The sequence below is a fragment of the Puma concolor genome, chromosome D1, assembly GCF_028749965.1.
Source record: "Puma concolor isolate L17-30 chromosome D1, mPumCon1.1.hap2, whole genome shotgun sequence".
In the NCBI taxonomy this organism is placed as follows: Eukaryota; Metazoa; Chordata; class Mammalia; order Carnivora; family Felidae; genus Puma; species Puma concolor.
Window position 1 is genome coordinate 49865967 of NC_141676.1, and position 16900 is coordinate 49882866.

General features: G+C 42.1%; 2 long non-coding RNA genes across 2 annotated transcripts in view; one reads left to right on the forward strand and one right to left on the reverse strand.

The window, feature by feature from the left end:
• LOC147576668 (uncharacterized) overlaps window positions 1–16900 on the reverse strand; it is a 49171-nt gene that overhangs the window by 17102 nt on the left and 15169 nt on the right. The window lies entirely within an intron of this gene.
• Window positions 121–15591, forward strand: LOC147576669 (uncharacterized). The gene is made up of 3 exons (XR_015241024.1): window positions 121–789; window positions 8383–8516; window positions 14036–15591. It is a non-coding gene; the product is annotated as an uncharacterized LOC147576669 (long non-coding RNA).

Consider the following 16900-nt stretch of genomic DNA (forward strand, 5'->3'; position numbering starts at 1 on the left):
CCCGGGCAAGTCCTTTTGATCTTCAAAATCTGCCCCGTCTTACACCCAAAGCTTGTCTCCTTTCACAAGGTCAGTAGCTTCCACCGAAACATGCGTACAGGATCCGCTGCTTGGGGCCACCTCAAGACTTCAAATTTCAGTCTCGGCTTCCAGCGTGTGGGCGCGATCGCCGAAGCCCTGCGCCCAACCGCGTCTCCGCGGGGCCGTGCGGATGGCTGGCCGGGATCCGAGCGCAGCCCCGGCGCCCTGGAGCTGCGGCGCGCGGACCCCGCGGGCGTGCCCGCTCTGACTCAGCTCTTCCGGCCGCCGCCAGCCGCCGTCCGCTTCCCTGCGTGTGCCGACGCCGGGCGTCACGGCTCACCAGTGCGGGAGCCGCCGGCCGCCGGGCCCTGTCTTCGCGCGCTGCGTTTCTGCCCTGCGGTGACTCAGCCGCTTCCGCCCCGGGCCGCGCGCTGAGCCGCCGCCGCCGCCCCCGCCCCCGCGACGCGCCTTCTTCCGCCCTTAGGTGCGGGCCTGCAAGGTCCTGACCGCTCGTTTAAGCGTCCCTGTGCGGTGCTTGGGCCCTGCAAGGTCCTTCTCCGTAAGTAGAGGAGTTGAGGCCTCAGCTCAGGAATATTCCTCAGCCCGCAGTGCAGAGAGTGGGTAATCTTGACCCGGGCAATTGAGGTCTAGGTCTTCAGAGCCGGACGACCTATATTGGAAGTTCAGCACTGCCACTTGCATGGCGTGTGACCCCCAGAGAGTCACTTCATCTAGCCAAGTCTCACTTCGCACGTGGGCGAAATGGGGGTGCGTCCATACCCACCTTAGCGGTGTTGGCACTTCTAGCAAATCTGGAGAACTCAGCGAATCCCAGTTTTTGTTATTTTTCTTTTGAAATACCTTGTAGATGTAGTTCTTCCTCTCCATGCCACCGCAGCCATCTTGCATTTCTTACATCTCAGTGCTGGGTCACTGCAGGGACTTCTAACTGGTTTTGCCACATTCCCATCCAACTCACACAATGACCTGGTACATTGTTACAGAGCACACTAGTCTTCAAGACCCGCTTAAGGAAATGTAACACTTTTCCTATTGGCCTTTCCTTAGTATTTAAAGCATAAAGCCTGGTTCATTCACAAGCCCCATGCCTCCCATAAATATTTTATGCTTAGTCTTCATCCTACATTGTGGTACATAGATTCTTGTCCTGCAGAAGCTGGGGGCAGGAAAGATAAACACATAAGCATATACTTATAATACTGGGTAATAACTGCTCCCATCTAAGTATGAGCAGGACAGGAAGCAACTACAGAGGGGAAAGAGGAAAGGTTTCACTGAGGAAGGGGGTGGGAGTGGGGTTGGCTTGACAGATGAGCAGTGTACCAGCACTCTGATAGTGTATACAGCAGTACCTTGGTTGGTACACAGCCTGGAGGTTGTATTGTGCTCTGGACTGTTACTGTTGTGGAATGCTTGCAACACTGAGCCCCTTTTCTTGATTTTTTTTCAGGTCTAGAAGTACTATGGGAAATAAAATTTGGGTTGAGAAATGAACATCGCAGGGACACCTGCGTGGCTCAGTACATTAAGCATTGGACTCTTGATTTTGGTTCAGGTCATAATCCCAGGGTCATGGGATCAAGCCTGACATGGGGGCTCTGCACTGAGCATGGGGCCTGCTTGGGATTCTGTCTCTCTCTCTCTCTCTCTCTCTCTCTCTCTCTCTCTCGCTCTCTCCCTCCCTGCCCCTTTCCCCTGCTCTCTCACACACACACTCTCTCTATATATAAAAAAAATTTAGAATGCTATGGTGTGTGTTGGGTGTCTGGGTGGCTCTGTTGGTTAAGCGTTAAATTAGGCTCAGGTCATGATCTCACAGTTCATGAGTCCAAGCCCCTGCATGGGGTTTGTGCTGACAGTGCAGAGCCTGTTTGGGATTCTCTCTCTCCCTCTCTCTCTGCCCTTCCTCTGCTCCTGCTCTCTCTCTCTCTCTCTCTCTCTCTCTCTCTCTCAAAATAAATAAATAAAAACCTAAACAAAAAGAATGCTATGGTGTGTATCTCTGGGAATTAGGATTATAGAATTAAGGTTGTGTCAGTTGGGTTCTTTACGAAGCAAATGCTGAGCTGGAGTTAGTGAAAAACTTTGTTGGGGAGCTACACCAATGAAAAGAAAGGGGAGGAAGTAGAATTGGGCAGATGTGATATAAAATCTTTCCCAGCCCAGCAGGGAAATTTGGAGCAAAGACTGCCAACTGGAGGTGTCCTATGATGGGTAGAAATAAACAGGCCTTTGTACCACCACCTTCCACAGTCATTGGTTGGGGCCACTCTGAGAACAGACTGACCTTGGCTGGATAGCTGAGGATGACCAAAAAGTTAACAGCTGAATTTTGTCACTGCCTGCAGCTGGACATTACCTTTTCTTTTTTTAAGTTTATTTATTTATTTTGAGAGAGAGAGAGAGTGCACACACAAGCAGGGGAGGAGCAGAGAAAAGGAGAGACAGAATTCCAAGCAGGCTCCATGCTATTGCCATCAACACAGAGCCTAATGTGGGTCTCGACCCCATGAACCATGAGATTGTGACCTGAGCTGAGATCAAGGTTAGACGCTTAACCTACTGAGCTACCAGGTGCTCCAGTAAGTCCTTCTTGAGGGGAAATCTGACCAGTGCATCTCTCTAACTGCAGTGAAGGGTGATTTTTTTTTAAAACCTATTTTTAGACATTTTTCTGTGATCTCCTAATTTTGGCCCCAAATATGCCATGTTTTTATAATGCAAATTTGAAAATTGTAAATAGACTCCAAATAAATAAATATTCAAAAGGGATCTCCTTAGGTAAAGTACATGTGTTTTTAAAGCATTGATGATTTTTTTTTTTTTTTCTTTTTTGGTCAGAGGTCATTACTGTCCCTTTCTGGTTTGCAGGCTATGTTCCAAGTAGGTAAGTTCTAGTATCTCATCTGTGTGATAAGAAAATCTTATCTCACCAAAATTGTGAAAATATTATTATTCCTCTTGATTGATTAGTTCTTTCATTTATTCAACAAATATTTGTTAAGTCTCTACCTGTTAAACTACTATACTAGGCACTTTGCTCAATGTAAAAATTAATGAGATATTGATCATACACTTACAAAGCTTATAGTTTAGTAGATGAAATAAGTCATGCCCTTAATATGTTAAAAATGTACATACCCTTGGAGTTTCAGTTTTGCAAGATGAAGAGTTCTGGAGATTAGTTGCACAACCATGTGAATGCACTTAACACTACCGAACTTTATACTTAAAAATGGTTAAGATGGTAAGTTTTATGTCATATATATTTAAAATTATTTTTAAAATATTTTATTTTATTTTACTTTATTTTATTTTATTTTATTTTATTTTATTTTATTTTATTTTATTTTATTTTATTTTATTTTATTTTTATTTTCGAGAGAGAGAGAGAAGGAGAGAGCAAGCTGGGGAGGGGTAGAGAGAGGGGGATAGAGGATCCAAAGCGGGCTCTGCGCTGACAGCAGTGAGCCTGATGTGAGGCTCAAACTCATGAATTGTGAGATCAGATGACCTGAAGCAAAGTTGGACGCTCAACCGACTGAACCACCCAAGTGCCCCCTAAAAAAAATTTTTAATGTACATACCCTATGACTTAGTAATAATACTTCGAGGTATGTATTCCAAAGAAACTCTCACCCATGTGTACAAAGAAACAAGTATGAGGATGTTCTCTGCTCCATTGTTTATAAAAGCAGAAAGATGGAAGCAGCCTAAATTGTTATCAAAGAGTAATGGGTAGTAGTGCCTGGATGACTCAGTCAGTTAAGTGTCCAACTCTAAGTTTCAGCTCAGGTCATGATCTCATGGTTCATATGGTTCATGAGTTTGGGCCCTTCATTGGGCTCTTTGCTGACAGCAATGAATTCTTGGGATTCTCTCTTTCTCCCTCTCTCTGCCCCTCCTCCACTTGCACTATCTTGGTCTCTCTCAAAATAAATAAACAAACTTAAAAAAACAAAGAGTAATAGGTAAATAAAAGTATATTCATAAATCAACCTGAAATAATCTCAAAAAAACTTTGGGTGATAAAAGCAAGATGCAAAATGACACATTCATCATGATACCATTAATGTAAATTTGAGGACACAACATCATAATCCATTGGTGATGGATACATATATGCATGCAGATAAAATTATAGAGACTAGAATGGAAGGATTCACACAAAACTCATGTTAGCAATTGCCACTGGACATTGAGAGGAGAAATGGGACTAAGTGGGAGAGTATGTGGTTAAAAGAAACAATTTTATCTGTAATATTTCACTTCTATTAGAAATATGGAAGCAAATATGAAGCTTAAAAACTGGTGATTTTTAGGGGTGCCTTGGTGGCTCAATCGGTTGGGGATCTGACTCTTGATTGCAGCTCAGGTCATGATCTTGCAGTTGATGGGTTCAAGCACCGAGACAGGCTTCACGCTAGAGGTGTGGAGCCAGCTTGGAGTTCTCTCTCTCCCTCCCTCTCTATCCCTCCACCACTCATGCACATGCACAAGTGTTAGTTCAGTAGTATTAAATGCATTCACATTGTTGTGCAACAAATCTCCAGCATTTTTCATCCTGCAAAACTGAAACTCTAAGGGTATGTACATTTTTAACATGTTAAATAAATAAATGGATAAATAAATATGTTTAAAAAATTGGCAATTCTTGGTGGTGAGGTTATAACAACTTTTATTACACTGTCTTGTACTTGTAAAATGTATTACCAAATTTTAAATTTAAAAAAAATGTTTATTTTTGAGAGAAAGTGCAGGGGAGGGGCAGAGAGAGGAGGGGACAGAGAATCTGAAGCAGGCTCTGTGCTGACAGCAGAGAACCCAACACAGGGCTCAAACTCACAAGCTGTGAAGTCATGACCTGAGCCAAAGTCGATGCTTAACTGGCTGAGCCACCCAGGTGCCCCAAATTAAAAATTTTTTATTTAAAAAAAATAAACGACTACAAGTTTTTTTGTTTGTTTTAAAGTAAATGATGCATACATAAACAGAGATACAGGTAAAGTTCTGTGGGAGCTCAAAAAAGACATTATCAAAGGCAGAATAGGAGAAAGAGGAGATCAGAATATGTGAACTGAGCCTTCAAGGATGGAGAAGTTGGAAATAGATGAGTAGGGGACTGTGGAGTGGTATTCCAGCCAGGAGGAGTGGCACAAAAGAGGCATGGAGACAGGAAAGAAAGGGGCTCTTGAGTAGTCATATTGGCTAGACCAGAAGATACCTGGAAACATGTAGCAGGAAGTGAGGTCTAAAAGGTGGTTTCAGCCTCATCCAAAAGGACCCTTCTATGGGAAACCAAAGAATTTCAGTCTATTCTGTAGGGAGTGTCTTGTGACTTATCATTAAGGGTTTTGAAGTTGGCATGACAGGATCAGAACAGGAAGATTAATCTGATAGTGAAATATAAAATAGTTAGAAATAGAGAAGGACCAGGGGCGCCTGGGTAGCTCAGTCGGTTGAGTGTCCGACTTCGGCTCAGGTCATGATCTCACAGCTTGTGAGTTGGAGCCCCGCATTGGGCTCTGTGCTGACAGCTTGGAGCCTGGAGCCTGCTTCGGATTCTGTGTCTTCCTCTCTCTCTGCCCCTAACCCACTTGTATTCTGTCTCTGTCTCTCTCAAAAATAAATAAACATTAAAAAAAAAAAAAAAAAGAAAAGAAAAGAAATAGAGAAGGACCAGAGGCAGAAAGAGCAGCTAGGAGGAAATGATTGTATGAATCCAAGGGAGGGATGAATGCAGGCCGTCTCTTCTCCTTCCCCCTTTTTTTCACAGCTTTACTGATCCTGGTGCCCTTTTGACCACACACAATATTCTCTGAAAAAGCATGTCTGCCTCTGGGCGGATGTTTCCCAACCATTTTTCATGTCCCCACATGCAGTTGAGAGTTATAACATGCTCTCCTTAGTTACAGCGGTTCATTGAGGCAGGGTTTCTAGGGACAGCTGGTAGAAATGTGCAGTTTGGAAGAGGATTCAAGTGATTTGCTGATCAATCAGAACTTTCATCCTGTATAAATGCTGTCCAAAAATGTTCAAAGGTTCCCATCGCCTGGGTCTATTGAAAGATTCTAAGTCCCTGAGGACAGGATAGAAGCTGCACCCCTCAGCACACCCCACCCCTGAATTGGCAGCAGTTAACTCCTCCAGCTTTAGCTTCCTCTTCTATGTGGATTCTATACTTCAGCCATGTTGCTATGCCTTGTAATCCTGCAGATAGAGCCATTTTCTCACTCCTGCCTCTTAAAAAAAACATTTTTTTAAAGTTTTTTAAAATAAGTAAGAGAGTTAGTGAGCAAGAGAGGGGCAGAGAGAGAGGGAGAGAGAGAATCCAAAGCAGACTCTGAGCTGTCAGCACAGAGCCTGATGTGGGGCTCAAATCCGTGAACTGTGAGACCATGACCTGAGCCAAAATCAGGAGTCAGATGCTTAACTGACTCATCCACCCAGGTTCCCCTGCCTTTTGTTTTGTTTTGTTTTGTTTTGTTTTTAACTGGAATGCTCTTTCTCCCAATCTCTGCTTACCAAAACTTTTGTTCATTCAAGGGCCCAGATTCGACTTCTTCCATGAAGCCTTTTTTTGATCACCCCAGAAAGGAATTATCTCCTTCCTTTGAGTTATGGAGGCTTCTGCCAATCACAAGACAGCTTACACTGCCTCTCTGTCTTTAACATTGTGTTTCTTTCTTTAGTTAAAATTTGAATCTCTGGAGGTAGTGATCAAGTTTTTTTGCTTTTTTTTTTTCTCTAATTTTTTTGTTTTTTAAAGTGGGTTCCACACCCAATTTGGGCCTTGAACTCATGAGCCTGAGATCAAGAGATGATCTATGGACTGAGCCAGCCAGGTGCCCCTTGTTTTTATTTTTTAAACCCCTTAGCCCAAAGTCCTTGCAGCTCAAGATGTTCTGTATTTTTTTTTAATTTTTTTTTTAGGTTTTATTTATTTATTTATTTTGAGAGCGAGAGCATAAGTGGAGGAGGCACAGAGGTAGAGGGAGAGAAAGAATCCCAAGCAGGCTCCACACCAGCAGCACAGAGCCTAGTGTAGGGCTCACACCCATGAACCGTAAGATCATGACCTGAGCTAAAACCAAGAGTGGTCACTTAACTGACTGAGCTACCCAGGCACCCCAAGATGTTTTGTAATTAAAATAAGCACCATTTATTGAAAACCTTTTAGTGCCAGGCACCATATACATTATATCTGTTTCTCATAATAACCCTAGGACATAGGTAATATTATTCCCATTTTACAAAAGGAGAAACAGAGGCTCAGAGATATTAATTAACATGCCCCATATAGGCAGCTAGAAAATAGAAGATTTAAGATTGAACAGGGATCTGATAGGCTCTGAACCTTGTATTGTTTTTCATTGTATTATGCTGCTATTCTTATGTAATAGTTGAATGAATGAAAGAATACATTTTTGGGGCACCAGGGTGACTCAGTTGGTTAAGTGTCTGACCCTTGATTTCAGCTCAGGTAATGATCTCATGGTCATGAGATTGAACCCTGCATCAGACCCTGTGCTGACAGCATGGAGCCTGCTTGAGATTCTCTCTCTCCTTCTCTCTATGCCCCTCCCCCACTCTTTCTCTCTCACTCTCTCAAAAGAAATAAATAAACATTTAAAAAAAAGAAGGGGCACCTGGGTGGCTCAGTCGGTTGAGCATCCGACTTCGGCTCAGGTCATGATCTCACAGTTTGTGGGTTCAAGCCCTGCATCAGGCTCTGTGTTGACAGCTTGCTCAGAGCCTGCAGCCTGCTTCAGAGTCTGTGTCTCCTTCTCTCTCTCTGCCCCTCCTCCGCTCATGCTCTGTCTCTCTCTGTCTCTCAAAAATAAATAAATGCTAAAAATAAATAAATAAAAATAAATTTAAAAATTTTTAAATTTAAAAAAGAATACATTTTTGAGCATTTTTTTTCAACTTGCTTTTCTTCACTATTTTCAGCCTAGAGGTTTAATCAGCTGGTCAAACAGAAGGAAATACCAGTCAGTCTTGTCAGCTGTATTAATTTAATTTAATTTAATTTAATTTAATTTAATTTTATTTTATTTTATTTTATTTTATTTTATTTTATTTTATTTTATTTTATTTTAAGTAGGCTCCACACCCAGTGTGGGACTTGAACTTACAACACTGAGATCAAGAGTTGCACACTATCCTGACTGAGCCAGACAGCCCCAACTGTATTAATTTTAAAGTAATAGAAATCCAAGTCCTACTGACTTACACACTAAAAGTAAATATGTTGTCTGATAAACCAAGGAGTCCATTGATGGATTGCTGGCTTTAGAATTGGATCAATGTTGTAACCAATTTGCTTCTCTCTTTCAGGTTTGCTTTCCTTTGAGTTGACTTCATTCTCAGGCAGGCTTTCCCTATGTGGGAAAAAAGATGGCCACCAGCAGCTCCAGGTTACATTCTACCAATTTAGTAACCCTAGCAGAAAGCATCTCTATCATTCTAAGGTAAGACTGTCATTGGTCCAGCTTGGGTCACGTGGACATTTCTGAAACAATCACTGTGTCTGAGGTGTGTTGTGTTGCTCTGGTTGGCCAGGACTAATGCTGGAGTTTGGGTCAGCCCAACCAGAACTTTATGGATTGAGAATGGGGATGGAAAAGTCATGATATCCGAAAAGAAGGGATGATGGGCAGGTAAAATGGATGTTCATCACACACACATCCATTGAACTAGTGGGACTCAACAGTCTCTGATACAGGTTGCCTATGCCTGAATAGACACTATGGGTGATTCTCTGATCTATCCTCAAAGGGCTCACTACACAGGGCTGTGCTTTTCCTAGTTTGGTCTCAAGGGTTGCACTGTTCTGCAGACCAGTTATATAACAAAGCATTCTGTTCAAGGGAAATGGCTCATGCCTGGCTTGAGTTCTGTGGTGGCCTGGGCCAGCTGAGTGAAAGAGACAGGTATCTAATACCACAAGGGGACACAGTGTCAGCTGCAGAAGCACTGAGCAGGCCAAATCTGCCATTGGGAGGGCATACTGACAGATAGCAAGCTGTAACATAGGCCAGCAGTTGGTATCTGAAGCCAAACAGAAAATGATGTGTTGTCTTACTGAGAAGAATTCTGAGATAGTAGATACTCAGGATTTCAGACAAATAGATAAGTCTGGTCAGCTGGTAGTAGGACCCCAGTCCCTGGACTAAAGTTCGGGGACATTCCAGTCCCAAGGAGTGGGTAATTGAAAGGAACAGGCAGGCATGCCCCAGTTGCGGGGTTATCAGGATTGGATGTAAGGCACTAGGACTGGGTCTGGAGTCCAAGGCAGGGCTGAGTCTTAATGAAACTGAAGGTCATCTATCTGATAGAACTTGGGTATAAGTTCAGACGAGCAACCCTAGCTAGAGTGAGGGACTAAAGTGCCATAAATTCCTCCTTCTGTGTGGGATCCAATGACCAGATCAAGCCTGAGCCTACAGGTGCTATTGATGGCCTCAGCTAAGGGGAAGGAGGGAGACAGAAGATGGCCCCACCACAAGGTCTAACAAATTATAAAATATAAAAGGCATGTGTTCTCTCATTGGAATGCATAACTTAGTAAAAATTAAATTGAAAACTTTCAGCTGGAATGTATTAAGAAACAAAGAACTGGGAAAGAAATAGATGCACTTCTAATTGAATGTTAAATGAGATATCCCTATTTCCTTAGTTCAGAGCTTAGAATAATAGGTTACAAGTGCCCCCGTGTTGCAAGGAGATGTGTCAGATCATTTAAGCATGACTTGCTCAGGAGGTAGCCCCCTAATTGGTTCTAAAACCTGTAGACTGTCACCCACTTTTGTCCTGAGAAAAGAAAATTAAGGAGAAGAGGGTTTTAAGTTTATTTATTTTGAGAGTGAGAGTGTGCAGGCAGGAGAGGGGCAGAGAGAGAGGGAGGGAGAGAGAGAGAATCCTAAGCAGGTTCAGAGCTGTCAACGCAGAGCCTGAGGTGGGGCTTTAATTCACAAACCGTGAGATCATGACCTGAGACAAAACCAAGAGTTGGACGCTTAAATGACTGAGCCACTCTTGCACCCTAGGAGAAGAGGCTTAAAAAGCAAGGATTTCTTTGAAGACAATTTTCAGAGTGCTGTGTTTGTCTCACTTTCTAGTCAAGTGAGGGATCTGCCAGGAAAGGAGACTGACTGACATCTCATGGCCATGTGTGCTGAGTGGAAGAAATGCCCCCGAGGTAGCTGGGAGGTAGAGCAGAGTGTATGGAGATAGAGTTTTTGGGACAATCTGACCTGAGTGTCCAGAGTTGTGAGGTAGAGGGACTGATGTTTTATCTCAGTCCTGAGGGCTAGGTCAGAGGCTGGAGGACCAAAGACTGTAAATTAAAGGGATTGGAAGGGAGAGTTGACAGAGTGAGTTTGAAAGGCAGTAGTAAGAAAGAATAAATTAAGAAAGAATAAAATTGTTCTTTCCTTTGTATAAAAGGGAAGACTGAGTTTTCTTTTTAGCTGTGCCACAAATTAGCTGGGCGAGTGTGGAAAACCACTTGATCTTTCTGGGTCTCAGCTTTCTTTTCTATAAAAAGAAAAATTGGATTAGACTGTCTTTTTTTAAATTAAAAAAAATTTTTTTAATTTTTAGAGAGAGAAAGTGAGTGGGGAGAGGGGCAGAGGGAGAGAGAATCCCATGACCCTGGGATCATGACCTGAACCAAAATCAAGAGTAGGACACTCAACCCAGTAAGCACCCCTGGACTGGACTGTCCTCAAGTTACCTTCCATGACTTTCTAATTCCATGGGTGTATTCGGCTGAACTCTATGGTGACTCCTGGACTAGAGCAGATTATTATAAGTATATATACATTCTATTACACTAGATGCTAGAAATTCGGGTCTCAAGGGTACAGCATTATCCCCTTCCCCACCCCCCTTTTCTCTTAACAAGTATTTAAAAGATGAACTAACTTAAAAACTTCATAGGAAAAAGTCACCCATAATACCACCAACCTGACATATAACTAATTATATTTTGGTACTTTCCTTTCCAGATCTTGACCACTTACACATGTATTTGCTCTGGGTGCAATCACTACCACACACTTTTTGTGTTCTTATAGCACACCAGTTCAATAATAAACTGTTCATGACCAAGAGGAAAAAGCTTAGAGTGCTTCCAATTATTGCACAATAAGAGTAGGCAAGGAACAAGCTGGCCTTTGATAATACAGTCTTTTGGGGCACAGGACTACTCTGGTGTAGCCTCTCTTTCTTCTTAAGTCCCCTTCCCCCCATCCCCACCCTCACTTCCTGATCCTTTAGCAACAACAGGAACTCAAGAGGCCCAGTAGGGCTAAGCCACAGCAGCCTGTGATCTACATGACATTCATTCTGAGGTTGTTTCTGGGTTAGAAATACCAGATGATCCATTTAGCAGACATCACGACAGCCACCAGAGAGTTATGTCAAGCCCTGAAAACCACAGAGAAAACTAGTATCAAGGGGGATAGAGAGATGTACTGGTGATTCTACTGTTGTTAAGGTAGGAATGAGGAGATGTTTGCAGATGATCAGTAGGGTGATGACACTCCACCCACTTCAGTGCCAACACCTCTGCCTCCATCCCTATGACTTCAGTCTTAATCACAGGTGCACAACTGAGTCCAGCGCCATCAAAGTCAAGTTTTTGGAGCAGCCTTTGTACTTCCTCACCTACACAGAGAAGGAGATGTCTCAGTTTAAACCTTGAGATGCTGTGTCTTATAACAGTCTGGTATTATGGAAACTTAAAGAACAGAGCTGGAGATAAAGGGCAATGGGGCTACAGAAGCAGGTAGGTAGGACTGGTTCATGGAGTCCCTGGGGCTTGCAGGGGCGGAGGAGTCTCAGACAATTTGAAGCAGGGATGTGACATGCTCAGATTTGTGTTTTAAAAAGATCACTCTGGTAAAAGTGTGGGTAATTACTTGAAAACGCCAAGACTGGAGGCAGAGACCTGAAGTTATCATAATTCCGTTAAGACATTAAAATTTGTAGAAAAAACATAGGATTTCATCATTAGAAGAGAAAAAGGACAAAATGTGCAAGATGCTAGAGAGAATACCATCCCCTTGGAGAGTTCCACAGCTGAAATATCTTCTGTGTGGGTTGCCTTCTTATTTGGCATTGAACATGCTAAAGAAATATGAGCTCACATTATGTTCTGATTACAAAAACAATTGATACTCATTGTAAACATTTCAAACATTTCAGAAATATTTCATTTAGGAAGTAAAAGTCCTGCACAATCCACCCCTTACCCCTCACCCTGAGGTAACAGCTGTTGCTAGTAAAATACCTTTCTCACAGTGGGAAATCCTGCTCTTACCAAAGGACTTGAAATGCCTTACAACCAGATCTCAAAAGGCAATGCAATGCTCAGATTCCCCAAAGAGTAAATGATGAAAGAGTATTCAGAGAAGGAAAGCTATACAGAAATAACTGGGTGAAAAAGATTAAATGCTAAAGGAGGTAATTCCCAATTATATCTCCTGCTCAAGGGTTCACTTGCCTGAAGCTATCTAGGGTACTTGGCTAAGTGGGTGGCTAGTGTTCACTTCAGTGGAATAAATAAGCTGTAAAAGTTTACCTTCATTCTTGTTAACTGTTGATATGTTGCAGTTTACTTTTGGAAAGAAAAAAGTGTATTCCTGAGGCTAAAAAGGGTTTTCTATTCCTAGCAGGTGTGTTGACCTGGTAGATAACAATAGAAAATAATTAAGATCACAGGAATCTACCCCCAAAACCAAGAGTACACTGTATACGCTTTATGTTAGCCAACTTGACAATAAATTATATTTTTTAAAAAAGGAAAATAATTCAGGATCTTTGTGCCCATGTGTACTTGTCAGATTGGGATATTAACACCTCCTGACTCCCTAGACAGGTAATGAAGCAGTTGGGTGATTTCTTCTTGGTCACTTGCTTTTGAAATGACAGGGAAAAATCTAGATTTGAGGCCTTTTTAAGAAAGGAATTCCATTCTAGACAATTCTTGGAGAATTTCTTTAGAAAGAAAGCCTTTCTTGGAACCCATCCTGAGGTTTAACAATTTTTACCATCAGGAATCCTGAACTTTTTCAGGGTACCTGGCTGGCTCAGTTATTTGAACCTCCAACTCTTGATTTTGGTTCAGGACATGATCCGAGGGTCATGGGATCGAGCCCTCAGTTGGGCTCTGTGCTGAGCATGGAGCCTTAAGATTCTGTCTGTCTTTCCTTCTGTCCCCTCTCCCTAACTCATGTGTGCTCTCTCTCTCTAAAATAAATAAATAAGTAAAAATAAATAAATAAAGTAATTAATTAATTAATTAATTAAATAAAATAAAAATAGAAAGAAAGAAAGAAAGAAAGAAAGAAAGAAAGAAAGAAGGAAAGAAACACAAAGAAAGAAAAATTCTGAACTCTTTCGATTGCTATAACAGAAACTTAATTCAGACAATCTTCTGTGAAAAAAGGAAGGTTACTGTTTCATGCCTCTAACACTTGACAAAGGTAGAGTTGGTTTCAGGTATACAAACTTCTTTGGGAATTATAATTAGATTCGAGAAATTCTACTTCAGTACCTGCATGATGCTTGAGTGGAGGAGGCACATTCTTAGAAGTTGTGGAATGGTCATGTTTGGCCATATGCATGGTCAAAACATTGAGAGCTAGTCTTTGATGGCAGAGGATGCCAAAACAGCTGTGCAGAAAGAAATAGAAAGATGGTAAGGGGATGATGCTTTGCTGAAATACCTTTTCTTTGCACTAGTTTGATGTGAATTTCTCTTAGTTGCAACCCAAAGAATCATGACTGCTATGGATTGAATATTTGTGTCCCCTCAAATTTCATATGTTGAAGACTTTAATCCCCAATATGATGGTATTTGGAGGGGGGAGGCCTTCGAGAGATGATTAGATTTAAATGAGGTGATTGGGTGGAGCCACCATGATGGGTTAATGCCCTTCTAAGCATTGGAAGAGATACTAGAACTCTCTTTCTCTGCCAGATGAAGAAGGAAACAAGAAGGCAGCTGTCTGCAAGTCAGGAAGAAAATCCTCACCAGGAGCCAAATCAGTGGGCACCTTGGTCTTGGACTTCCCAGCTTCCAAAACCGTGAGAAATAAACATCTGTTGTTTAAGCCACCTAGTCTAGGTATTTTGTTATGGTAACCTGAGCTGACTAGGACAATGACTAAGAAAACCACTAGAGAAAATTAGTAATAGCCTTTGTTGTATACTCTCTAAAAGATGTAGAGAAAACGTCTATGCTTTGAGAGGGAAACCTCTCAAAGGTCATCAATTTCTAGTTGCCAAACCCAATGATTCTCATTCAGTTTCCATTCTTCTTTGCCATGTTGACTGTCCTTGCCTTCTTTTTGTTTTTTTAAGTTTGTTTATTTATTTATTTTGAGATAGAGGGAGCACAAGCAGGGGAGGGGCAGAGAGAGGGAGAGAGAGAATCCCAAGCGAGCTCCACGCTGTCAGTGCTGAGCCCAACTCAGGGCTCAATTTCACTGACCACAAGATCATGACCCAAGCCCAGATCAAGAGTCAGTTGCTTAACTGAGTCACCCAGGTGCCCCATCTGTCCTTGCCTTCTTGAATCTCTTCTACTTTGGCCTCTGTGACTCCCCCCATCCATGGATTCTCCTTTTACTTTTCTGACAGCTCTTTCTCTGTATCCTTCAGTCTTTTCTTTTCTCCACTTGCCCTATACAGGAGATCCCTGAGATTTGTTCTTGGACATCCTATCCTCTTGCTCTACCCACTTTGCTGAATAATTTTATTTACTCCCACAATTTTCTGTCTCACTCATAGGCTGTTCCTACGTATCATTTCATCATTTATTATTCATAGCCTTAAAGTTTGCTGAGCTTTAGGTCCTGATTTTTACTGTCCTGGTGAATACCTCCACCTGCATAAGATGCAAAGACTATAAATATGTCCCAAACTGAACTTCTCCTTACCCTAATCTAGTCTCAAAACACTTTTTTAGTTACCAGTACCTCTAATACTGGCAATCCACACTCTCTACCAGGCTCTAGCTCAGTTTTATAGGCTTCCTTCACCAACACTGCTTCTCCTCTACCCCATTCCATTCTCACTTTCTTGTCTAAATCCTGCCTTGTCCAATATTCATTTTTCTCCTTTTGCTTTGTTGACTACTGCTTTCCAAGAACATGCCATACATTTTTATGCTTCCATGAGTTGCTTATGGTTTCTTTCTCCTTGGAACGCTGTTTCCCCACTGTTACCTATCTAAATCCTACTCATCTTTCAAAATCCAACTCAAATGCTAATTCTTCCATGGAGCCTCCTGACACACCTTGTCAAAACCAAGCATTCACCTCTTTGGGCTCCCACAGAACCACCAGAACAAGTACTATGATCCTTTTGGAGTTATTGTGAGTTATGTATTTTCCTTTCTCTCCTGGTAGAGTGTGATTTTTATTGAGGGAAGGAAGCATCATAACAGTGCATTGCACAATTCAGATGCTCAATAACATTTGTCAAATTGAATCAGAGAAGAAAATAATTGAAAAAAAATGAAGATATCTTTAATAAGAGGCAATGTTGCTTAAGAAAGACATTAATACTTTGGAGGACTATTCTCTTATATAAAGTCTTTGCTGTTAAAAAAATTGAGTGACAGGAGCACCTGGCTGTGTCAATCGGTAGAGCATGTGACTCTTGATCTTACGGTCATGAGTTTAAGTCCCATATTGGTTGTAGAGCTTCCTTAACAAATAACAGTAGAGTGAGAGACATGCAGTAGCACACAGGGCAGATGCCTTCTTAACTCTTCTTAGCAGGTGATTTTCATTTGGCCTTTACCCTGCAACCCAAGTGGGCCTTCCCTTTAAAATGTTTTGTTTGAATAAGCTGAGATTTCTTAAAATTCATATCTTGAGAGATTTTATTGTTTAAGCAGAAGAGAGAACTCTGAACTCACACATTATCACATTATATGGTTTTGATATGTGGTGGGCTCCACATATATTAGTAATTGGCTTATGACGAAATCTAAACCTATCAGGACAGAAGAAGCAGTAGAACATATTAAGTGAAAGCTTGGCTCTGGAGCAGGACTGCCAGAGCCTGAATTAGGCAAATTAACTTCTCTGTGCCTCAGTTCCCTCTTGCGTCCAGTGGAGATTGTAATGGACCTACTTCACAAGCTTATTATGAAGATTAGACAGATTGATGTATGCAAAGTTCTTGAACAGGCTAGGCACATGGTAAGCATTCAGTAATTATTCTGTGTTATTATTATTTTCAATTACTACTTTCAACTGGGATGGCAAATCCCTGTCTCCTGTACCTTAATGACACCCCTGGAAGATTCTATGACTTGACTACTACAATTCAGTTCAATCTGGTTTCAAACATCAGTCTCATGATTGGTTCAAAGTTCTCTGCCTCACCCAATACAAGCTAGACTTACTGGCAGGAGGACACTGACTTTTTCAATCATCCTCCTGTTGTAGTGACCTAGAGGGTGCCTGGAGGGGGGGGGTGGCGTTGGATCATGTTCTGGGGCACTGGGTCCCCTTCCCAGTTCTTGGGACTGGGTCAGGAAGAGAGATGAGACAGTCAGAGCTCTCCTTATATAGCTAGCTTCCTCTTGTTAGGAATGCATCCCTGAAACTCACTGCTGTGGTTCTCTTTTGTTCTGCTCCTGCTGTGGCCTCTGATGAAATGGTAGCCTCCACTGGATGGGTGCACACTGTTTAGTTTTACCCTAGGTACCTCTTTAGCGTTAGATTACTGAAGCACAGTGGATGCTGGAGAGGAGACTGGAAACGATGCTTGATTTTGTTGTTTTATTGTTCTGACAAGAGGGACAGCTTACAATTAGAACACTCTTATT